At 36.0% G+C, this 26,294-nt stretch overlaps 1 pseudogene across 1 annotated transcript in view; it reads right to left on the reverse strand.

Annotated features, from left to right (window-relative positions):
- Positions 1-7,952: 7,952 nt before the first annotated feature.
- Positions 7,953-26,294, reverse strand: part of LOC308353379 (small ribosomal subunit protein uS5-like) — a 199,346-nt pseudogene continuing 181,004 nt past the window's right edge. The window contains exon 4 of the transcript in view: positions 7,953-8,129. The product of the transcript in view is annotated as a small ribosomal subunit protein uS5-like (transcript). The remainder of the gene's footprint in view (positions 8,130-26,294) is intronic.

Consider the following 26,294-nt stretch of genomic DNA (forward strand, 5'->3'; position numbering starts at 1 on the left):
AGGACCTCAATGTGAGAAAGGAATCCATCAAAATCCTTGAGGAGAATGCAGGCAGCAACCTCTTTGACCTCAACCACAGCAACTTCTTCCTAGGAACATCGCCAAAGGCAACAGAAGCAAGGGCAAAAATGAACTATTGGGATTTCATCAAGATCAAAAGCTTTTGCACAGCAAAGGAAACAGTTAACAAAACCAAAAGACAACTGACAGAATGGGAGAAGATATTTGCAAACGACATAGCAGATAAAGGGCTCGTATCCAAAATCTATAAAGAGCTTATCAAACTCAACACCCAAAGAACAAATAATCCAGTCAAGAAATGGGCAGAGGACATGAACAGACATTTCTGCAAAGAAGACATCCAGATGGCCAACAGACACATGAAAAAATCCTCCACATCACTCAGCATCAGGGAAATACAAATCAAAACCACAATGAGATATCCCCTCACACCAGTCAGAATGGCTAAAATTAACAAGTCAAGAAATGACAGATGCTGGCGAGGATGTGGAGAGAGGGGAACCCTCCTACACTGTTGGTGGGAATGCAAGCTGGTGCAACCACTCTGGAAAACAGTGTAGAGGTTCCTCAAAAAACTGAAAATAGAGCTACCCTATGACCCAGCAATTGCACTACTGGGTATATATCCTTAAGATACAAACATGGTGCTCCAAACACGTGCACCTGAATGTTTATAGCAGCAATGTCCACAATAGCCAAACTGTGGAAAGAACCTAGATGTCCATGAACAGATGAATGGATAAAGAAGATGTGGTATATATACACAATGGAATATTATGCAGCCATCAAAAGACATGAAATCTTGCCATTTGCGATGACGTGGATGGAACTAGAGGGTATCATGCTTAGCGAAATAAGTCAATCGGAGAAAGACAACTATCATATGATCTCTTTGATATGAGGAAGTGGAGATGCAATGCGGGGGGGTTGGGGGGAGGTAGGAAAAGAAAAAATGAAAAGATGGGATTGGGAGGGAGGCAAACCATAAAAGACTCAATCTCAAAAAAATAGACTGAGGGTTGCTGGGGGGAGGGGGGATGGGAGAGGGTGGTGGGGAAATGGACATTGGGGAGGGTATGTGCTATGATGAGTGTTGTGAAAGGTGTAAACCTGGTGATTCACAGACCTGTACCCCTGGGGATAAAAATACATTATATGTTTATTAAAATAAAAAAATTAAAAAAAATATTTCACAGTGTATATCAAGTCATCATGTTGTCCACATTAAATATATGCAATTTTATTTGTCAAATATACCTCAACAAATCTTCATGTGTATAAGTTCTGTTTTGGCCATGTTAATTTTGAGATTCCTATTAGAGATCAAAATGAAGATATCAAGTATGAAATCGGGTATCAATTTGGGAAGTGGTTCCCTCAGCCCATCATGACAGCCACGGTGGGTGGAGAAAGAGAATACATCATGATAAATTAGAGCTCTGGCCAGAGAAGGTAAATAAAGTATCAAATTCATAGGGATAGTGAGAGTCAGCCCCTATCAGAATTTCTAGAGTTCTGCTGCAGGATTATCAGAATTGCTTATCAATGAGTTATTGTATGGGTGATCACAATATCACTTAAAATTTCCATAAATGTCAAGAATACATGATAATGAGCTTATCACAAGAAATACAGGAGGTCATTTGTACTGGCCCTCTCATTATAGCTTCCCCATATTTATGAGAATTAATTGTTAGTAAGTGTTCTCAGTGTATGGGATAAAATAATTACATTGGTAAAGGTGAATAATTAAAATTAAAAACTTTCTTTCAAGCTCTAGCTATCTACTAACACGCTGAAATTCTCAACAGCTAAAATGGCTTAAACCTCTCTCAGCACTTGACATGATGACATTGGTACAGTGGAAATGCAGTTTAAGGATTGTGCCAAAGGGATAATTTTTAGGGCATTTGCTATAGGAAGTTTTCACACGATGTGACTCGTCACTTTAGACCTCCTATTTATCATTTTAAGAGAATACCCAAACCAAGGAGATTAATAGAAAGTATATCATAATATGAAAAGTATTCCTCTGAAACAAAGTACACCAAATATCATAGAAGAGCTTTCATTCCATTCAAACAATATTATCGAGAGTTACACTTATAATTTCAATGCCTATTTCTTGAAGATTAGGAGGGCATCAATGGCAAGGATTGGGAAATATAAGATGTATCCATAATAATATGTAACAGGAGAAGCATGTGACACCTTGATAAGACTCAACAAAACTCAGCTTGAAGAGGGTCTTGCTACAATATTTGGCAACTTAAGGTAAACACAAACTGACAGACCACTGGAAAAATGTTCCCTGTCTACAACAAATCTGTGAATCTTTACCACATTACAATATATAATCAACGTTAATAGGACTGATTTAAATAATTCATTGTAACTATCTGTTGTCCATCAGAGAAGAGTGGTGGGAAAGTTAGGTTGTGTCCAACCCATAGACCATAATATCCATGATAGGGAACAGGCTGGGGTCTAACCAAGAGCAGAAAATGATTTCATTTTCCCCATCAGCACAGAAATGATGGGGATCAGAAGAATAGAGGAAGCAGACCTAGTGATCCTGAATATGGAGGATCAGAAACTACCCAACTTTGGAGAAATCAAGACCCCTTCTAGTCACCGCAAATAGATTGCAAGAATTCAGTCTGCAGGATACAGTTCATGTATTCAGAAAAAGAAAGAGGATATAGGTTAATTAAAAAAAAAAAGGAGGGGGAAGGTATAGAGAAAATTGAAAATTCAGGCTCTGCAGGGTAGATGCTAAAGATGTTGGAATATCCCTGAATATTATAAATGACCTAAAACAAGACAGTTGTACCTAGGGTGTATGGTTCCCAGATGGCTAGGTGCTGCTTGATATATAAAACACATACCTCCCCTGACCTTCTCTGCATAATCAAAGGGAATGGAGGTGAGAATTCCATTTTAAAGTAGCTTAAGTATCCACTGGTAGAGTGTGCAAGGTCAGGGTCTCCTTCCACTTTAAACCCATTTGGCCACCCCACCATAAGCAAAACACTGGAATAGGAATTCCCTAAGCTCTTTATTCCTCCAGTTTCTCCTCATCCTCACCCTATCACAGATAAACAAGTAGCTATATTGGTACATCTAGCATATGGTAATAAATGGTCAGAAGGGAAAAATAGAACTGGGTAAGAGAATAAAAAGTATAGAGAGGAGTGTAATTTTATAATGGATGATCATGAAACTGCTCGTTAATATGCTGACCTTTAAAGGAGATCTGTGGGGAGCAGGATGTGCAGCTCTCTGGAGGAGAGCATGCCAAGCAAGGGGAACAGAAATAACTGAACTCCTGAGGTGTGAAAATGCCCAGTATATTTGAGGAACTCCATACAATCCAGTGCAGCTAGAGGATTGCAATAAAAAAGAAGGTCGCTGATAAAAAGAGAGAGGTAGTAGAGGCCTCATTACATAGGGCCTTATAACCCTTCACTCAGCAGCATGGGAGGGTTCTGAGAAGAAGAGTGTGTTTGCTCTGTTTCTGCTTAATAGAATCACACTAGCAGCTGTGATTAAATTAATTGCAAGGGAGCAAGTATAAATGCAGGAAGACCAGTTAAAACATTATAGAAATAGTCCAGTTAAGAGACGGTGCCTCAGACCGGAAGAGTAACTGTGAAGGTCTTAGAAAGAGTCAGATTGTGGGGGTGCCAGGTGGCTCAGTTGGTTAAGGATCTGATTCTTAGTTCAGCTCAGGTCATGATCTCAGAGTTGTGAGATTGAGCATGAGGTGGAGCCTAACATCCCGCTCCACGCTCAGTGTGGAGCCTGCTTAAATTCTCTTTCTCCCTCTCCCTCTTCCTTCCCACTGTTTGCGTTCTCTCTCTCTCTAAAAAAAATTTTTTTAATTAAATATATGCATATATATAAATAATTTTTAAAAAGAAAGATTGTGGATATATTTTGAAAGTAGACCTGTTTTATTTGCTGATGGATTGGGTTTGTCATGTGATAGAGAGGAGTCCAAGTCAACTTCAAGTTTTTGCCTGAACTACAATAGATACATACTATTTACTAAAATAGGTAAGGACCAGATGGAATGAAACTAGCAATAAATTCTTCCACATTAGGACTAGTAAAATGTTTGCCCACATGTATTTGTTTTTTTTAATATTATTATATTTAAATTCAATTAATTAACATACAGTGTGTCATTAGTTTCAGACAAAGAGGTCAGTTAATCGTCAGTAGCATATAACACCCTGTGTTCATTACATCAGGTGCCTTCCCTAATGCCCATTACTCAGTTACCCCATCCTCCCACCCACACATGATTTTGTTTTAAAAATTAGAGTTCTGTAATCTGTTAGGTTCCTTGCTATGTTCTGGTCACTGTAAACAGTGTAAACAGATTTAATAATAATTCAGTGTAATTCACTTTAGCAAGAAATTATACAGATAATGTCTCCTCTTTTAGTTTGGGTTTCTTTTTCTGTTGTACATTGGTTCTTGGAGTACTTGTGATTTTCCTCTAAGATGTTTCAAATTCATATTGAAATTAATGAGAGTGATAAATAAAAGTAAAACAATAACAATGTTTCCTATAGTTGTGTTCTCCCAGGAATATCAAGGGCCCATAGGATCTCCTTGAAATTCAGTATATTTTACACAATAACAGGTGGGAGAGATTGTGATATTATATTTTTTATAAAATCTATAAACCTATAAATAAGAGTTTTCACATTTCTAGTATAAAATAATATTTTCTATTAATTTTATAAGTGTGTTATTTTATCCAGGCATTGATGACTTCAGAAGTAATTTACTGTCATATCTATATCAAATAATATCTGAAAAATGTTCAAAGAAAATATGTCCTTATCATTTTAGATGTTACTCCAATACTTGCCCAGACTGTATGCAAGGCACACAGTAATTGAGTCTCTAGGGATCTTACAGAGCAACTCTTGATAGAGTATGCACTATAATTATAGCAAGGATGTCAAATGTGAGACTGTCAATAAAGCAATATTTGATATCTGCCTGAATTAAATGTTGCTAAGCCTTACTACTCTGAAGAAGAAAAAAAAGAGTGTGTGGTCTCAAATTACATCTTTGGTAATATATATATATAAAATATATCTATATAAACATGTAAATATTAAATATACATATTAACATATATACAAACATATATTCACATGAGAATCTCAACTGAACTATAAATTTGAGATTTAAGAACACTCTCCCTTTTAGCCACTTGGGAAGAATTCATATAGAAACTTATGAGAGCTGGAGATTGAAATTTCATGAATAATCTTAAGAGGATACCAGTCTATTTACACATATAAATTTTATTATAGCAATATTATCTTAACAATATTACAAAGGATTCCTGACAGAAAAGTACATCATTTTCTGTTTATATACTGAAAGTAACTGATTTCATTTTTTAGATAATCTTCTTTGGTCTTTGTCTATATGCATACATAATTTATATCTTTATAATTAGAGTATGTATTTCACATTTTATTTATTCACTTCGCATTATAAGGATATTTACATGTTCTTACATAGCCTGTATAAATAGCCATATAAATGTATAAATAGCCATATAAATGTATAAATACATATAAATGTATATATATACATATAAATGTACATTTATACATGCATATTATACATGCATTTATATGTATATATACATTTATATGTATATATACATTTATATGTATATATACATATAAATGTATATATATGTATATGCATTTATATACATATAAATGTATATATACATATAAATGTATATATACATATAAATAAATGTATATATACATATAAATGCATTCACTAAATCATTTTTAATGTTCGACATTATCATCATCTCTATATTTTGCAAATATGGGAAATGCTAAAAAAAAAACTATAGCTAGGTACATATCCGGTACTTTTCTTTGATTTAAGACAGGATTTCTGAATGATACATAAAATATGTGTTAGGTTATACTGTTTATTCATTTTTAAAGATTATACTTCTAAAACTATATATATATATGTATTGCATACATATATTATTTATTTACATATGTATAACACGTGTAATATGTATATTACACATATATGCCATTTTAACAATCATGCCAGATTTATCAAAATCTTTTTTTAAGAATACTAATTTTATAGCTCTAAACACTTTGATTATTTTAGGTAGATTGTTTTCTACATGTTACTTTACTACTAATGGCAATCTAACAATTTAAGTTATTCTGTTCTGCTATTTTTACATACTTTCAAGTCTAGTAATTTTGACATATATATATATTCATTTCCTACATAACTGAGAATACCTGTGAACTTTGGTTTGATCTGGATACATCTCCATCTAGCCCTTGCCAACAAAGTTTCCTAGGGCAATTACCTGTTCTATCTTTGACTGAGATTTGAGTTCTTCCTCTAAGTGAAAATAAGCCATGATTTAAATTCCTGTGAATGAATGACAGATAACCTGCTGTTGCTTAACAGGGACTCATGCTCTTTAATTAAAAGTGAAAAATTTCTTTCCCCACACCCTTTAAGCTATAATTGCATCTAGGGATTGCTACTGTGTTTACTAAGAACGTGCCCAGAAGACACAAGTGGGAAATGTTCTGCATAGAGCACCAGATCTTAAACTGAGACTAATGTTCGTTCAGTCATTAAATAAGCCTTTGTTGAGTCCCTGCTGGGTGTGAACTCAGCTTGTCATTGCTAAAATCTCTAGTGACCAGAGGCAGTTTTCTCAATCTCATTGTATTTCAGATCTTCCATCAGCAAATTAGGGTATTTTTCTTTCTTTTTTTTTTTTTAAAGATTTTCTTTCTTTATTTGACAGAGGGAGAGATCACAAGTAGGCAGAGAGGCAAGCAGAGAGAGAAGGGGAAGCAGGCTCCCTCTTGAGCTGAGAGCCCAATGTGGGACTCGATCCCAGGACCCTGGGATCATGACCTGAGCTGAAGGCAGAGGCTTAAACCCCCTGAGCCACCCAGGCGCCCCAAAATTAGGGTATTTTTCAATCTCAGTATCATTGCACATTGTTTTGAAATATGTACATTGAAGTCATTTTTATAGATGTTAATATAGTCTGGTTTATACCACAGGAATTATATGACTTACCCTCTACATCCATGTTGTTGCATAACATCATAGAAGATGGTATAAATTAAGTTTCTTAATGCTACTGGACTACTATAAACATGTTAAGTATGAACAATGTTTAAGCCACTGACTATAACAATATTTTTGCTTTATTTTATATATATACAATTATATTTTTATTTTATTTTATTAATATTATATATAATACTATTATATAATATATAATATATTATTTATATATATACACCACATGATATTATTTATATATATACACTACATGCCAGTCCCTGGCAACATGAGATAAATAGCTAAAAGGAACAGGTAGAGATATATGCCCTAGACTAGGACAGGTACTCAAATAGGGAACAAATCATATGTTATCCCTACAGAGGAAAGAGAAAAATCATGACCACCCATGATATCTAGGGGAATCTGCATCTAAATTCCTATAACTTAATGGGCATAATTCTTCTATTAAAAAAAACTTAGGAAGACAGTGGAAATTTTAAGCAAAATTTTAAGTTTTAAGAATGAGGTCAGCTGGATAATATTAGGAGAGAAGTGTGCTAAAGACTCCAGACTTCCCGTAAGTACCTAGTCCTAAGGAACGTGACCGCCTTAAACCCAGAAAAACACAACTTTAACATGTGAGTCCCTGGGGGTTATTTAAGTCAAAGCTTTAGTTTTTTAGGTAATTTATGTTAGTAGGTACAGTAGCTATGCCAGTACTAAGAAAAAAGGATCCAGGCAGAAGCACATTTTTGGGGATAACTGAAAGTAGGGGTAGGCTTCATATTTGAAGCTTCCTGGTTATTCAGGATTCAAACTAGTTGAAGCTCAGTTTGTCTGAAGTTCTCGGTTTGGCGGGCATGAGGTAGACTTTGTGGTAAAGAGGAGGCAAACTGTAGCTGGTCTACCTCATCCCTCAGATCATAGGGAGTAACTTCATGTCTCAGCTGATTAAGGTTATGATCAGTGGCCCCTTCATAACCAGACAGCTATGGTAGGGACATAAATTAATCCAGTTATACACAGCCAGGACCAAGGCTGTGAAGGTTTGACTGTTTAGTATTAACTTATTTAGCTATTTTTAAAGTAAACAATAAATGAATAAACTTTTAATTTAATTTTATTCTATTTTTTTTAAAGATTTTGTTTATTTATTTGACAGAGAGATCACAAGTAGGCAGAGAGGCAGGCGGAGAGAGAGGGGGAAGCAGGCTCCCCGCTGAGCAGAGAGCCCGATGTGGGGCTCGATCCCAGGACCCTGGGACCATGACCTGAGCCGAAGGCAGAGGCTTAACCCACTGAGCCACCCAGGCGCCCCTAAACTTTTAATTTTATACATCACCAAGAGTGATGTTGTTTCTCATAATAAAACTATGAAACTCTTTTCTTCACTTTGTAGATAAGAAATTCATGCACAAAGTGGTCAAGTAATGTTTCCAAGATAACACAGTAAGTGGTAGGGTTACAACATTAATCCAAAAAAATGGATTCTGGAACATTATGGAACCAATCCGTTTTCATTTTTTAAGGTCCTTTATTTTTATTTTATTTTATTTTATTTTTAAAGATTTATTTTAGAGAGAGAGAGCATATGAGAGCAGGAGGCAAAGGGAGAAAGAGAACATTAAGCATATTCTGCAATGAGTGTGGAGCCCTACATTGGAGCCCCACATGGCGATTGATCTCATAACCCTGAGATCATGAGTTGAGCTGAAACCAAGAGCCATGCTTAACCTAACTGAGTCACTCAGGTGCCTCTAATGACCTTTATTCTAAATATTAAGGCTGAGCAATAAGTTCATTTAATCTAAAACCAAGGTATGCCATGGCCAGAAAGAGGATTTAGGAAAGAGAAAAGGAAGATGCATAGGCAATTGGAATAAGATGTACCTTTCTAAATAAAATATTCATGAAGTAAACATATGGAGAAAAGAAAACACAAATAAGTTTATGGGAGTAATTTTTTAGATACAGAAAACTTACTTGACATTTAACATATTTAAAGTCAATGAAATAGTTTTCTAATGGTTTTCTTTTCCTCTTTTGTGTTTATATATTTGTAATCCTTTATTACAATCTTACGTTACTATAAGATGTGGAAAGAATCCTTTAGATGCTTCTTTATGTGGTTTTTCCCACTACATATCTATCTTACATTTTGGTTTTGAATATTATGTCTTAAAGATAAAATTATTACATTGTATAAGCAATTATATTTTAACTGATATTGTAAGTGTGGTCTACATTCTTTTAATTGTTTTAGAAAAGTCTTATTTTTCATTTCCTGATCTTATTTCTTTATTTATCAAATCTTATGCCTTCCTTTTAATTTCACAGTTGGAAGTAAAATTCCTGAGACATTGCCTCACACAAAATAGGCTCTTAATAGGTATTAGTCATTGCTTGATCGTTGTTGCTGTATGCAAAGGAATGGGTAACCAAGTTAACTGCTAGATCTATTCACTAAATTGCCTCTAGAGGGAGGGCTAAATATATTGTGTGCATGGTGATAATGGACACGTTATAGGCAGTTGTACATAGAAAGTGGATGGAAAGAAGCAAAATAAAGAAATGGTAACCGTGAAGGGGAGTGGAGGATGATGGGCCCAGAAGCAACAAAGAAACATTGCTGGGGTGAATCCATTATGTTTTATGGGGAACACAGTAGTTGTCAAAAACTAAAAATACTCCATGTATTAGGAATAGCAGAGGATAACAAAAAACACTGGCTTCTAGGAATAAAGTCCTGGCCCCTCTCTGTGTTTTGAAATTACTAAGTCAGGCAGTGCTAATGAGATTTTGAAGACTTTTAGCCTTAATGAATAATCTGTAAACTTTTATGTTTGCTCTGTGTCCACTTTATTCAATTATTTTCTTGGTCCAATATTGTCCAGCAAAACGATAGGAATTCCTAGGAGTGCAGGGTATACCAATGAAGGTCGAAGGCCTTTCATCAACAAGAATGTTATAATTACCTATGAATTCACATGAACAAGAAATAAATTTCAGGGAATGGCCGGACACACTTATTTCCTCTACCATCCTAGAGAAATTCAAAGAGAAACAGGTTACCTTATAGTAGTGGTTCTCAAACTTGAGCATGCATCAGAATACCCTGCAAGGCTTAGTAAATGACAGATTGCTGGCCCCACTCCCAGAGTTTCTGATTCAGGAAGTCTGAAGGTGGGGGAGTGGCACCGAGAATTTTCATCTTTTCAGTTTCCTGGGTAAGGGCAGTGATAATGCTACCCGGTGGATCATATTTTTAGCACCACTGCCCTATAGGTTCTTATGATAGTGATAGTCAGTTCGGTCAATTGGACCACAGTCTGAGGAAGCTCAATCACAGGTCTGAGTCTAAAAATGGCCCAGGAAACAGGTATCCTGTGGTTCCTTAACAGATGAGTATAATTGGTTATAAGGTTGAGAAAGAGAATGAGGGTGGATGATTACCAGAAAACAACTTATTTTTTTGAAGTTTTTATTCAAATTCCTCTTAGTTAATATACAGTGTAATATTAGTTTCTGGTATACAATGTAGTGATTCAACACTTCCGTACAACACCTGGTGCTCATGACAGCAAGTGAGGGTACTCCTTAATCTCCATCACCTATATAACCCACCCCTCCAGTACCCTCCCCCTCTAATAAACTATCATTTTGTTCCCTATAGTTAAGAGTGTGTTTTTTGGTTTGCCTCTCTCTTTTCTTCCCCTTTGCTCATTTGTTTTGTTTCTGAAATTCCACATATGAATAAAATCATATGAAATCTTGCCATTTGCAACATAGATGGAGCTAGAAAGTATTATGCTAAGTCAGTCAGAGGAAGAACAACTTATTTTTAAAAGATCTCAGTACATTGCAACATGCTTAATAATTATGAATCAGTTGTATTGTCTTCATACAGTAAATGTTATGCATTGTATTGAATTAACCCCGTATGGCATTAATGCCTAGTTGCTGCTGAAGTATTAGGGTTTACCTTTCAGTTATTCCCCCCTCATCTCAGAACAAGAAATACTTTCTTTCTCCCTCTTAAATAAAAAGTCTTTGTCATACTTCTGTCATTTCTGCCTCACTGCTGCTTTCTCTGCTTTAATTAAAATAATCTAAAAGTATAATGCACAGTGTACCTTATGTATTTTTCATAGTCATAAGTATCATTGATATTTTTGGCAGATTTTAATAAGTTTGCATCATCATCTTGAAAATTGGTACTTGTTTTTGTCATTGTTTCAATAGCAGGCTTTATATTTCAATACTATTTTTTTAAAGATTTTAGGTATTTATTTGTCTGAGAGAAAGAGCACAAACAAGGGATGGGGCAGAGAGAGGGAGAAATAGACTCCCTGTTAAGAAGGGAGCCCTACTCAGGCTCCATCTCAGGACCATGAGATCATCCTGAGCCAAAGGCAGACACTTAGCCAACTGAGCCATCCAAATGCCCCTAGTGATGGCTTTTTATTTGTTTTTTAAAATATGTTGTCACTGACTTTCATGCTTCCCCAATACCAAACCCAGGATTCAGTTCAATTTTACTTAGTTCATATACTAGACTGCTGTCAAGTCCTGTTTCTTCTTTTTTCAGTTCACCTATATTTTACCTTTCCTGTTTTTCTCCGAAGACTTTAAGCCCCTACCTAACATTCTTCATGTTGCAACTCTATTACCCAGTTCTTCAAGAGTTTAGCAACAAAGAAAATATGAAGACATCGCCGGTGTTTCAAAAGCTCTCCTTAAATTTGAAAAATCTGATGGGCAGAAATATCTGTCATATAATTAATTAGCATCATGTAGCAAACAGGATTGTTTGGCAGAGTCCATTAATTTTCACCTGTTTCTTCTGACATTGAGAATACGACTGTTTCTTCCACTTTGATTGAATTGATCAATCAATTTGCAAGTAAAATAATGCATGTGGAGGCAAAAGCTAATTCCAACGCCAAGTCACTGTAACACATTGTCTTTAATACCAGTAATCTGGGATAAACTCCAAGCCATGCCTCCTATATTTTAAATGTTCATTCTTTAGTTCTAGTAACAATTATTTCTAAAATGCAATTTTAATCAAAAAGCCAAGAGCTAGAAATAACTTCATATTTTAAATATATGTATATATTTATCTAAATTTATCTTTATCTTACTGCCTAACAACCTGCTCAGTGGAAAGCAATATTCACTAATTTATTTTATCATATTTACTTGCTTAATTTTGTTGTATTAAATTGCCTGGTTTATACAGCCTACCTTGTGAGTAGTTTCTCCCAACAAATTTAATTGCAATAAATAAAACATTATGGAACTTCTTTTTAACTGTTCAAGAGGCTATTGCATTTATTTTTGTAATCTATTTTGAATTAAATTCAAACTTTTAGAGAAATTTCGAGAACTGGGTCAATCTTCCCATATGCTCATATTCCTTAATTGTTAACATTTTCCATTTTACCTCCTCTTGGCTTCGTAGTTATACCACTTTGTGTAATTTATTTAGTGCTTGCTCTACAGATTATAATATATATCTTTGAATTATCACCAGCTGCCTTAAAAAATATTCTACCTCTTATAAACAGTGTGAGAATTTTATAACAATACACTTTCAAATGTGATCCTCTTACCCTTTATGATCTAGTTGTCATGTATTTTGTACCCACATACACTCTAAATTCTGCCTTATATTCTTAGTATTCTTAATTTAAATAGTTAACAATCTAAAGAGCTAGATTTACCCAGAGAAAAATATTTTTTAAAGATTTTATTTATTTATTTATTTATTTGATAGAGAGAGATCACAGGTAGGCAGAGAGGCAGGCAGAGAGAGAGGGGGAAGCAGGTTCTCTGCTGAGCAGAGATCCCAGGACCCAGAGATCATGACCTGATCCAAAGACAGAGGCTTAACCCACTGAGCCACCCAGGCACCCTGGAAAAGGATATACTTTTTAAAGGTCCTCTATATTTCCTGTTACATTTACCCTTATTAAAATTCTCCATTCCTATCTAAAATTTCTGGGTTTTATTTGCATAAATTGTCTTTTGGCTTAAGGAATTTCTGTAGCATATTTTATAGTGTACATCTTATAGAGAGACAAAATCAGGTGTTGTTGGTCTAAAAATGGCTTCATATTGCCTTAATGTTTGAAGAAGATTCTGCTTGATACGGAATTCTGGTTTGATGTGTCTGTGTGTTTTTTCTTTTATCACATTAAAGATGCTGGTCTTCTGTCTTCTGGCCTCTGTTTCTGAGCAGTCAGCCATATTTCATTATATAGTTCCCCTCACATACTATATGTTTTTGTTCTGACTGCTTCCAGCATTGTATAATTGTGTTCACTTGTAGCAATTTGTCTATGATGTTCCTAGATATGGTTGTCTTTGTATTTACTTGGGTTGGTGTTTTTAAAGCATCTTGGATATATAACTAATGTATTTTATAAATTTTGAAAAATTTTTAGCCAAACAAAATACTTTTTTTTTTGCTCCATTCTTTCTCTTTTCTTCTTCTGAAACTATAATTTCATACACACTAGAGTATTCGATAGTTTCCCTACAGATGTCAAATGCACTGATTCTTCTCATTCATTTTTCTCTGTATTTCAGTTTGGATCATTTCTATTGACCTATATTCAAGTTCACTGCATATTTCCCATGCTATATTCTATTGATAAACCCATTCAAAAAAATTCATTTTAGATACCATATTTCTCATATATAGTATTTTAATTTATCTCTTTTTTCTAACTTCAATTTCTTTGCCATTTCCTTGCATGTTGTCTATTGTTTCTACTAGATCCTTGAATATATTTATTATAGTTAATCATAGTTCTTATCTGGTAACTCTTATATTTTTTCATCTCTGAGTCTATCTCTGTTGACTTTTCTTGTCTCTTGACAAAGCATCACATTTTCTTGCTTCTTCAGATTCCTCATATTTATTAATTGAATGCCAAAATTGTATGTGATGTAACCAAAAGTAAGCATGTGTCTTTTTCTATTAGGCTGTAAATGTGGGGCAAGGTTTGATTCAATCTGGTTTGTACTGAACTAGGATTAGGCTTTGTGGTGGCTTGGTTCAATTCAATTTACTACAGACAAGATTTTTTGATGGCAGAATCAACACCTCCCCCTTAGCAGGGCTTGCATTCCGAGTGCCTAGAAAGTTTTCATTTCTTCCAGCTTTCCCTCAGCCTTCAGCAGATTCTGTGTACTCGCACCTCAAGGGAGATCTCTGTTACAGTTCCAGCAATAGGCAGATGTAAGGTATAGAATGCTTGGAGGATTTCTCTAAATTCTCTTGTCCTCCTTTTAGACATCATCAGGCTTTATATTGGTTTACTACTGCTGCTATAACAAGCTAACACAAATTTAGTGGCTTAAAAAAGCATAAATGTATTATTTTAATACAGTCTGGAGACTGAAAGTCTAAAACAGATCTCAGAGGGCTAACATCAAGATGTTGGCAGAGTTGCATTTCTCCTTGAGATACTAGGGGTGAGTCTGTTTCTTTGCCCTTTCCAGCTTCTAGGGGCTGCCCACATTCCTTGTCTCATGGCTTCTTTCATCTTCAAACCCAGCGATTGCATCCATGCAAATTTCTGCTTCTGTTCTCCCTCTCTGGCTCTGACTCACCTCCCTCTCACTCATAAGGACCCTTGTGATGACACTGGACATAACTGAATAATCCAGGATTATCTCCCCATCTCAGTCTCCTTCACCTAATCACATACACAGTTTCTTTGGCTATGTAGTGCAATATCTTCACAGGTACTGAATGTTAGGACTTAGTGTATCTTTGGGAAACTGTGATTCTGCCAACCACAGGTCCCCTGTGCCTGCGCTTCAGGATGGTCTCTCAGCTTTCTGGCTCTTCCCAAGCCACAGAAGCACTGCTGCTATATATTTGAACTAAGAGTCAAAGTCCCTGTGGGGTTTCTCAATATTCATGCCTATCCTTAGGTTTCAGTAAAATTATGTGCCTATGACTCATGGGGTTCACTCTCCCATCTCCTGCCACTCTCTAGCCGTGCATGGTCATGGCTTCCTACTCTGTGTAGAACCCAGAATGTCTGTATGGTTCATCTCCATTACCTGTGCAGGCCTCTGACCTCCCAGACAATGTGTACCTGGACCTCACTGGGGAGTCTCTGTCAGCTCTCCTGGTCCTGTTTGGCCCCAGGAGCCACAGTCTCAAGCTCTCCCAAGGCCTGGAGTACTTGTGGAGTACTGCTCCTACTTCATCCTGTGTGACATACACGTGCCGTAGAGACTGTCCCCATTCTCCTGCCTCCAATCTTTCACACATGTGCTTTGTTAAGGCCCATCGGGAAGAGTTGTGGATGTCTGTAGATTCTCCTTGTGTTTGGGGATCCCAGGAAGGGTTCACAGGCATGCTGGCATACCCCCCAGTCTTTTCAAAGGTCTACCTGCTATTTTCTTACTTCGAGGAGAGCAGCACACTCATCCTTCTGACTCTTCACCAATGATGGAATGCAGCATGAATTTGGTTTTTTTTTTTCTTCCTGAGAGGAGTTTGTCACTTTCTGAATTTCAGTTTAATAGGTATTTTTGTGACCTAAATTCTCTGATGAAATTTTTAAACCTGTGATTTTGTAGGGTTTCCTACCCTCTGTCATCAGTACAATGGGAAAAATATTCTACTGTGTCTTTATACGTACATGCTAAGTAGAAACAGAAGTTTTCCAGTTTATCATTGGAATTTTGAAGGATAGCGTGAACACAGCTAACATACAATTACAAATGGGGCTTGTCCAGGACTGTTTTAAACTCCATTGTTAACCTCATCTGCACCTCAGACTAAACTACTACCTAAATTTTATCCAAGATTTTATCCTCATAAACAGCTGCTAAATTATTGGATGAAAGGTAAAGGAGAGAGGAAGGAAAGAGTAAATTTACACAATATTGATTGTGTTCATTCATAGAATAGCACCTTAAAATCAAAAGAAGTTTTAGGGGCTTTTTTTTTTTTTTTTAGCTTGATTTTAAAACCCATATCTTGAGTATTCTTGGTTGGAAGTCCCAGATTGAAAGCTTAGAAGTATGTATAATTGCTGAAAGTAATTGGCTTCAAAATTTTCCTAAATATGAGAAGTGAAGAAGAATCCTGAAAACTTGTGTGAAAACATTATCTGCTCACAGAAAATCCAAGCTTTTATGGGAAGGTATAGGAAGTCTTTGATCAAGGTATTGTTTTTTTTGGGAAAAAAAAAAAAACCTCTTTTTTTGGAAAAAAGAAAGAAAGAAAGAAACTTATTTTGGTCTGTGCACTGGAGCACAGACTTCTATTATAGATACACAATGGATCAAGCACTGTTTACTCCTGGTAAAGTCCACATGCCCCCTGACACTGGGGATACTCTTAGCAGCTACAGTGACAGGAAATTATGGCGAGACATACCACAGAGATGGTACAGTACTGACAGGACTATGAGGAAAAAGACTGTCAAGGAGCCACTCAAGTCCTAGAAACTATATGTAGAATTAAAACAAACACTTCAGGGTATACAACTAGCTTCTAAGTAGCAATCAAAGGGAGCACATCCATCCAACTTTTCTTCACCTGTGTTAAAAATGGGAGTGACTTTTGCAAAGAACTGTCTACAAAGTGGCTACTTTGCAGAGAAGGAAGAACCAGGCTTGATTAGAGCAAATGATAATGGGACTATTTCTAGTTAAAATTCTGCTAGAAAACCTCATTCAGCGTAGGAGATCTGCAGGAATCCTCCGAGCCTTCCCTGCTGTAATTCTGTTAGTAGGAAAGGAAGAGAGCGAGGTAACGTTGGTTACTTTTACTCTAACTTTTAGAGAACAATCCAGCATCAAAGAACCCATTATATCTGACCCAACTTAAGGCTGAGTGTGGAAGCTGACAATCATATGTCGTAATTCAAATTCATTATGCTTAAAGTTTTGTAGGAGTAAAGATACTTAGGATCCTCCCTCTTACAAAAGCTTCTAGAGCAGACACACAGCTCTGACAGGAAGTTAATTCTACTAATGTGCTACTAAGGTGGCAGATGGTCACAAACAAGATAGCTGTGACAAATCAACAAATTACCTCCTGGGACTTAGCAAATTAGCACGCCCGAAGCTGACCCAGGAAAAGTTTTAGCAATGTGACTCTCTATGCTGCCAAGGACCAAATGATTGGAACATGATTTCAGATATAGCTGAAGATATCTCCCAGCAGAGATGTTAAATAGAACTTGATAAAAAATGCTTATGGGACTAAATTCCATGAAGTGGTGAAGCTGTGCTTATGTAAAGGATGGATATTACTCAGCGAACTTCACCATAATGAGAATTGAGCAGTAGTGACAGGCTAATTAAGGCTTGCTTGGGGAGAATAGGAAAAAATGAGATGTAATCAGAGATGAGCCTTCGTGAGCACATGTTGTACTCCATGTCTCAAGGCAGAGACCCCTGAGTCAGAGGATGGGAGTACTGTGCTGTCAAAGGGTACATAATTCTAGCACGAGGGATTAAGGAAACTAATAGGGACTGAGATTCCAAATACAGAAAAGGTGCAACAGAGCAGTGATTCTCAAAGTGAATATTTGTATGAGTCGCCTGAGGATCTTGTTAAAAACAGAGGTTCTGATTCCAGTTCTCAAAATCGATCAAGTGATGCAGCTGCTGTTGTCCAGAGACCATGCATTAAACAGCACGGTTGATAGAAAACTCTAGTAGGGATAATAATCCCACCCTCCTAGCTAGACCTAAATCACACTGCTAATTTTCAGGAGGTTTTGTTGTTGTTGTTGTTTGTTTTTCAAAGGAAGGCAACATCAACATCCTCAGAGACCATGACTCACTGGTATTTTATTTTCTCCTTATGTCTCTCTGCTGTAATCAGTGGCCTTGGAACTCCAGAAACAGCCAGGTCTCCTCATAATCCCAAAGTTCCCTGAGACCATAATAAGGATAGGTCTGGAGCTGTGAACAGGAGTAGATGAGACTCTAACCTCGCTGCTATTATTATCAGGTTGGGGCAAAAGCATTCTGGGAGCTGAGTTAGGCAGGTTTTTTCATACAAATTATATAGATAAACATGATACACTAGAATATTTATTTTGACTCACTAAATTTATTAATGATGTCTTACGAGATAGTGACAAGTTTAATATGAAAACTTGATCAGAAAATAGCTTATAAGAGATGCAAGTTTCTTTAAAAGATTGGATTTGGGGGTGCCTGGATGGCTCAGTCATTTAAGCAGCTGCCTTCAGCTCAAGTCATGATCCCAAGGTAACTGGGATCAAGCCCCCCACTCCTGCCTACTGGACTCCCTGAGAGCCTGCTTCTCCCTCTCCCTCCACAGCCCCTCCCCCTACTGATGCTTTCTCTCTCTCTCTAGTATGCTCTCTCAAATAAATAAATACAATCTTTAAAAAATTGAAAAAAAATTTTTTAAAAAGGTTGGATTCGTACAAAATTAAACGTTGTTGTTGATCTTATGTATTATATAGCTATAAGTTAACCTGTCATAGATGCCAACATGCATTTGAGTGGAAAGGTGGATCCTCCAGATGCTGCTTTCAGCAGGTGCAGCAAAAAGGCTGCAGGTTTTCCCCAGACTGTTCCTGGAACAGGTGTTATTAGATAACATCTGCTTTTTTCTGCTCATAAACCTTTAATTGAAGTCCTCCCCACACTAACAGTCTAGTTATCTGATACTCATTTGGGTCAGGTTTCTTTGGAGCCCTAAAAAAGAGACATAAACCAGCTGAAGAGTCAAAGCTCTCCCTCCTGAGAAACGGTGAGTAACAAGGCGACTATCATAATCATAATCTGCAGAAAAGATGCCCTTATTCAAAAAAATTTTTTGCAATCAAATCTTTCTGCAAATTGGTCTTCTGTATGTAAACAATGCATAGGCAGTCTTATGTACTGTAATGCAGGCTGGAAAAATAGTGAGCTTTTCCCAATCACTTTAAAAGATTCTCTGTAATTTAGAGCAGGATCCCCAGACTTTAGGATTCATGGATCAAAATAATTTTAAAAAATTAAAATTGAAGTACTGGCATATGGTTCCTAGTTTTTACTTTGCCAATTAAGATATTTTTAAAAATGAAAAAGTAGTCTCAACCCTGTCTGCTGTCATCATAATTTCATCAAACAATATGTTAACAGTAAAACAGAGAAAAATAGGGGGATATTCTTTCAGAATTAAAGAAAACTCTTTGGGCCAAATAAATTTAGCTTTATAGAAATTTTCTTCTCTGTTTGTTTTTCTCCTTTTCACCATGAATCCTTCATTTTTATTATTTCTTCAGCCAGTATCTTACTCTCTTTAGCTTTCTTGCCTATCTACAACCTATTATTTAGGATCCAAGCATTTATTCAAGGTTTACTTACTAACAGATGGTGAGTTTCAACTTGGGCCCGTTTTCACTTTACCATTCAGCTCCTAGTAACAATCTCAAATAAACTTTCCTTTCTTTTTGTTGTTGTTGTTGTTGTTGTTGTTGTTGTTATTTTCCATTCCATTTTGCTAATAAGGTGATTTTTTTCCTCACCCACCTGGAAAATATTGTCAAGCTTTTGCCTCTCAATGACCCTAACTTGAGCCAAACACTCATCACATCTAAAATCTTTTCTTAAATTGCCCTGTAACTTCTCCATAAATTCAGTTTGTATTGTTTGAGTCAAAAAAAAAAAAAAGGGAAGTTAGAGATCATCCTATCAATCCCTTTTTTTAAGAGAAATCTCCAAGCTTTCCTTTGCCTTCAGGTCATATGTATTTTCCATAGACAACCTGCTCCACATACCCCTATTTCATCCTCATTTCCTTATTTTTACTCCTGCTCACATACCTTACTCTTTGCCTCCTCTGTGTGCATGAGGCTTTACACTAGAAAACCTGTCTGTCAACAACACCTGTTTCCACTTCAGGTTGAAAACTTCTGCGTATCTCTTAAGACTCACTTCATATTACATCTCCTCCAGGAATCGTTTTTGACCTTCCAACCAGGCAGTTGCTTCTCCAGCATTCTTTCTTGGTACCCCTATCTAACACTGAGAGAAAGTGTAGAAAAAATTAAGAGGCTCATGGGCTCCAGAGTCATAAAATTTGTTCGATGCCTTAGCTCTATCATTTTACAAGCTCAGTTTCCTGGTCAAGTTATTTAAGCCACCTGAAACTCTGTTTTCTTATTTGTGAAATGAAAGTATTATCAGTCACATAGTATTTACTGAGATAAGATATAAAGAATGCCACTTATAATACCTGGTGCAAAGAAAACGTTCAGTGAGTTCTAAGTTTTAGTGGCAAACTTAATGGTGAGTTTTTGAAATTCTTTTTATATGTACTTACGCATTCTATTAAAATGGTCTATTATTTGTCTACCTTCCCCACTAGACTGTGAACTCCTTGTAGCAGAGATTGTGTTTTATTTATGTATCTCTAGGGAATAGCTCAGCAAATTGCATTGTGTTGGCTGAATTAATGAACACTCCTGTACCCTAAAACATTGTGATTTACAAGGAATTAACTTATATGAAAAAGACACGTGAAATAGAGCCAGCAGTCATTGTATACTTTTTTAGGTTTCTCTGGGGATCGCCCTGAGAAAAAGTCTTGCTTGAAACTCAGAGAATGCACTCTAGGGCACACCACTTCCTTCAAGTCAGAGTCTTAAATTAATCTTGTCTTGTCTCATGATATCACACCGGAGAAGACTTCTCTAGGCTCTTATTAGAGACCTAATACAGTTTTGCACTTTGTTTTATGGCCCCTAAAATGCTACTCAGTATTTTTATAGAGTGTCACTTCTGATCATCTTACTAAATATATCACCATAGTCATTAAAAAAATCTTACTTTTAAATATTTAATTACAAATGGCTTAAGCATAAACTATTATTTGTGAGTTGTTTCTCTATAGAGATTTGAGCTTAAAATCGGATTTGTTATCTCAAAATGGCACACTAGTAAGCGGGTAAAATATTTAAAGGCCAAAGCACAGCTGCGATGTGAATAAAATATTATTAGACATGTCCTTGATCTTTAGCTTTATTACAGATTGGAGACTTTTAATTTTTAATAAAATTCATTGCAGTGACAGATAAGATAGATTGTTCCCAATGGTGGTTCACATCAAAGAAATGATATAACATGCCTGACTACCAAACATAATGGTATGATTAATTCATTGAATTAATTACTTTTTGTTGCATATTCATGTATTTTATTGAGAAAAAATTCCCTGAAGACCACTTCTCTATGGAGAAACATAATGAAAATAAAATGAACAAGATGTTTAAAATTAAAAAAAGAAAGAATAAATAAATTAGAAGATAGTCTTATGGGTCCACCCAATCATGCTGATTAGCATATGATTTAAAGTTGAGCAAGGGGTTAAATATTTGTTCAGGATAAAGAAGGGGGTGGAGGGGCGCCTGGGTGGCTCAGTGGGTTGAGCCTCTGCCTTCAGCTCAGGTCATGATCTCAGGGTCCTGGGATCTAGCCCCGCATCAGGATCCCTGCTTGGCGGGAAGCCTGCTTCCCATTCTATCTCTGCCTGCCTCTCTGCCTACTTGTGATCTCTCGCTCTCTCTCTGTCAAATAAATAAAATCTTTAAAAAAAAAATTCAATAGGGAAAAAAATATTAAAAAAAAAAAGAAGGGGGTGGAAAAGACCATCATGATTTGTCATTGAACCTGAAAAAAATAAAAGTAAATATTACAACAAGTCATCTTTCTTTATGGTAACATAATTTTTCTAACTTATTAAGAGTTACGATGGAGCCTTTCAGGTTAAAATGGTGCTTCTCTAGCAATTCCTGTTTATTTTCTCCCACTTTCCTATTGAGCCATTCACAAAAACAATAGATGGGTATACACAATTGCAATAGCATTAGAAGGTGAGGGTATTGATTAATTATCTGCCAGTTCCAAAGAGAGATATTTGCTAATCAAAGCGAGGATAGAGTCCTGATGCAGAACACTTTCAAGGAAAACATTGTAAACATTTTTGTTCACACCTATTATAGTGCTCTTTCAGGTATACACTTAACAGAAGGACAGGTCCAATGGGTCTCTTGTTTAACTTTAAGATTCTTTCATTACCTTGCAACCCCCACTGTCCCCCCCAAGCATACTGCATGAAAAACACTCTATATGGATTTGGGGACTATGATGTTCAATTAATACAACTTAGTTAAAGCAGATGAAAGCAAGTGATAGTAGATTAATTCCTGGAATATAAAGTAAGCAGCAGAAACATTTGAGAGAGAGGTACACCTTGATTTCTAAACTTTATCTATTCTTTCTAAGAAGTTTAAAATATCTCTGTCCAGTATGGTAACCATTGGCTGGGCATATGTGACAGTTAAGCACTTGAAATGTGGCTAGTTGAATTGAGATGTGTTGTAACTCTAAAATACACACCAGATTGTGAGGAGTGTCTATTAAAAAAAAAAAAAAAGTAAAAATCTCATCAGTATGTTTAATAGTGATTAAAAATTTTAGATATGCTAGGTAAAGTAAAACATATTATTAATATAAACTTTACCTATTTTTAAATTATTTTTAAATGTTATTACTAGAGAACTTTAATTACATATGAGGCTCATATTTGTAGCTCTCATATTTCTATTTGACAGCCCTTATTTAAAAAATTTTTCCTACAGAACTCTTGAAATAATGTAGAAATTTATTTCCCTATATATAACTAGACAACTAAGCAGGAGAATCAGGTTATCCCTTCTTGTTTAAATAAGACTATATAAAGAATACCAAATATTTGGTTATTATTTGTAAATGTCCAACTTTACCACTCTCCTAACCTCACTCTTACTCAAAAAGTGAAAGGCAATTCTAATAATAAAAAGTATATAGTTAAGGGAACCAGAAAAAAAATTTGTCTACCCTGTTTGCAGATGTAAATGAGTTGTAGATACCTAAATGTTGTGGAATGTATGATCAGATAAAGATATTATAATCATTACAATAACAAAACATGGGCCTATGAAAATCTTTTCCATTGTAAGAGACCTTAAATATTTATTATACTATGGGGAGGGAATACCACAGTGTAAGAAGTATATTTTAGAAATTTTTTATTTGTTCTCAAATTCAAGAAAGCATGGTTTTTTGAAACAAGATATTGAAATTAATTGCTTAGAGAATAGACCAAAATTGAAAGTCATTGACATTTCTGGCATCTGGGTTTCATTCTGCAGATTCCACTATAAAGTCTTGAAAGATTTATTGCAAACCTTTTTTAAATAGATGAAAATTTAAATTCATGTAATGAATGAAACTTGAAATTTAAAAATTAACAGTATTTTTTAAATAAGAGCATGCACTCACAGGGAAAATCTGAAATGTGGAAAGAGCATGAAAATGACAAGCACCATTACCAAATTAAGAACTTCAAAGAAAGTACTGAACAGAAGTCTGGATACTGAAGAAAAAGAAGGAGAAGAAGAAGAAATCTGGATACTACAAAAAATTCAAATCAGAGGAAAAATTTCAAGCTTGGGAAAATAATTAAGAGGCATCAAGAACAGATCAAGAAGAATAAAGTATGAACCAGAAAAGACCTCGAATAGCCAAAGGAATATTGAAAAAGAAAGCCAAAGCTGGCGGCATCACAATTCCAGACTTCAAGCTCTATTACAAAGCTGTCATCATTAAGACAGTATGGCACTGGCACAAAAACAGACACATAGCTCAGTGGAACAGAATAGAGAGCCCAGAAATAGACCCTCAACTCTATGGTCAACTAATCTTTGACAAAGCAGGAAAGAATATCCAATGGAAAAAAGCCTCTTCAACAAATGGTGCTGGGAAAATTGGACAGCCACATGCAGAAAAATGAAATTGGACTATTTCCTTACACCACACATGAAAATAGACTCAAAATGGATGAAGGACCTTAATGTGAGAAAGGAATCCATCAAAATCCTTGAGGAGAACGCAGGCAGCAACCTCTTTGACCTCAACCGCAGCAACTTCTTCCTAGGAACATCACCAAAGGCAACAGAAGCAAGGGCAAAAATGAACTATTGGGATTTCATCAAGATCAAAAGCTTTTGCACAGCAAAGGAAACAGTTAACAAAACCAAAAGACAACTGACAGAATGGGAGAAGATATTTGCAAACAACATAGCAGATAAAGGGCTAGTATCCAAAATCTATAAAGAACAGATCAAACTCAACACCCAAAGAACAAATAATCCAATCAAGAAATGGGCAGAGGACATGAACAGACATTTCTGCAAAGAAAACATCCAGATGGCCAACAGACACATGAAAAAATGCTCCACATTACTCGGCATCAGGGAAATACAAAGCAAAACCACAATGAGATGCCACCTCACACCAGTCAGAATGGCTAAAATTAACAAGTCAAGAAATGACAGATGCTGGCAAGGATGCAGAGAGAGGGGAACCCTCCTACACTGCTGGTGGGAATGCAAGCTGGTGCAACCACTCTGGAAAACAGTGTGGAGGTTCCTCAAAAAACTGAAAATAGAGCTACCCTATGACCCAGCAATTGCACTACTGGGTATATATCCTAAAGATACAAACGTGGTGCACCGAAGGGGCACATGCACTCGAATGTTTATAGCAGCAATGTCCACAATAGCCAAACTATGGAAAGAACCTAGATGTCCATCAACAGATGAATGGATAAAGAAGGTGTGGTATATATACACAATGGAATACTATGCAGCCATCAAAAGACATGAAATCTTGCCATTTGCGATGATGTGGATGGAACTAGAGGGTATCATGCTTAGCAAAATAAGTCAATCGGAGAAAGACAATTATCATATGATCTCCCTGATATGAGGAAGTGGAGATGCAATGTGGGGGGGTGGGGGGGTAGGATAAGAAAAATGAAAGAAAATGGGATAGGGAGGGAGACAAACCATAAAAGACTCAGTCTCAAAAAACAGACTGAGGGTTGCTGGGGGGAGGGGGGACGGGAGAGGGTGGTGGGGAAATGGACATTGGGGAGGGTATGTGCTATGATGAGTGTTGTGAAATGTGTAAACCTGGCGATTCACAGACCTGTACCCCTGGGGATAAAAATACATTATATGTTTATTAAAATAAATAAATTTCAAAAAAAAGAAGATCAACTATGAGGAGAAAGTAAATAATATTGCAAAAAAAGAAATAGGTGTTCATGAGACAAAGAAGTAAATATAGAGCTTACACTCAATTTTGTGCTTATGGCTTTTACCCTGCCGATCATGGTCATGTTGCTCAAAACATTTGAGTTTATTTGTTCAGTTAATCCTCACAGCAACTGTGAGGCTGGGGGCTATGACTATCGCGGTCATTACAGACTAGAAAACCAAAACACCAGGAGATCAACTGTCTGGATCACAGTTGCAGAAGGGCAGGATTAAACCTGAGGCCGTCAGACTCTACAGTTTGTGCTCTAAAGCAGTTTAGTACACCATCTCTCAAAAAAGATAAGTATCCATAACTATATGCATCCATGAGTATATGGCAGAATTAAATACAACTACACCTAGACAAAGTTGTTTATTTGAACAAATTACACATAAATAAATAAATATAAATCTATATGTGTGTGTGAATATTTATATATGTATATATATTTCAAGCATTCATAATAATCCAGGAACAGAAAGTAGAATATCTATAAAGAAATGTATATGTATCTGGAAATATATCCATGGTAATACCCAAAGTCAAAGGATAACACTTCTTTTTCTATGGAGTTAAAATAGGAAAGATTCTTTTTTTTTTAAGATTTTATTTATTTATTTGACAGAGAACACAAGCAGGCAGAGAGGCAAGCAGAGAGAGAGAGAGGAAGCAGGCTCCCTGCTTAGAGCCCGATGTGGGGCTCGATCCCAGGACCTTGAGATCATGACCTGAGCTGAATTCAGGCAGAGGCTTAACCCACTGAGCCACCCAGGTGCCCCAGGAAAGATATTTTTAAATAAAGATATTTATTTGATTTAACAGAGCGAAGGCATTGAAAAACATACCATCCATGCATATTCAGGAAGTTACTCAATAACATGTAAACACCAAAAGGAAGATTCATCTAAATTAGGAATCTTAAAAGTGAGGGATTTTAGTATAATAAATGACGGTAGCCATAAAATATTTTTGATATATTAGCTTTTCTGCCCATTGGTGGTGAG

This window comes from Martes martes (genome assembly GCF_963455335.1).
Source record: "Martes martes genome assembly, chromosome: 12".
In the NCBI taxonomy this organism is placed as follows: domain Eukaryota; kingdom Metazoa; phylum Chordata; class Mammalia; order Carnivora; family Mustelidae; genus Martes; species Martes martes.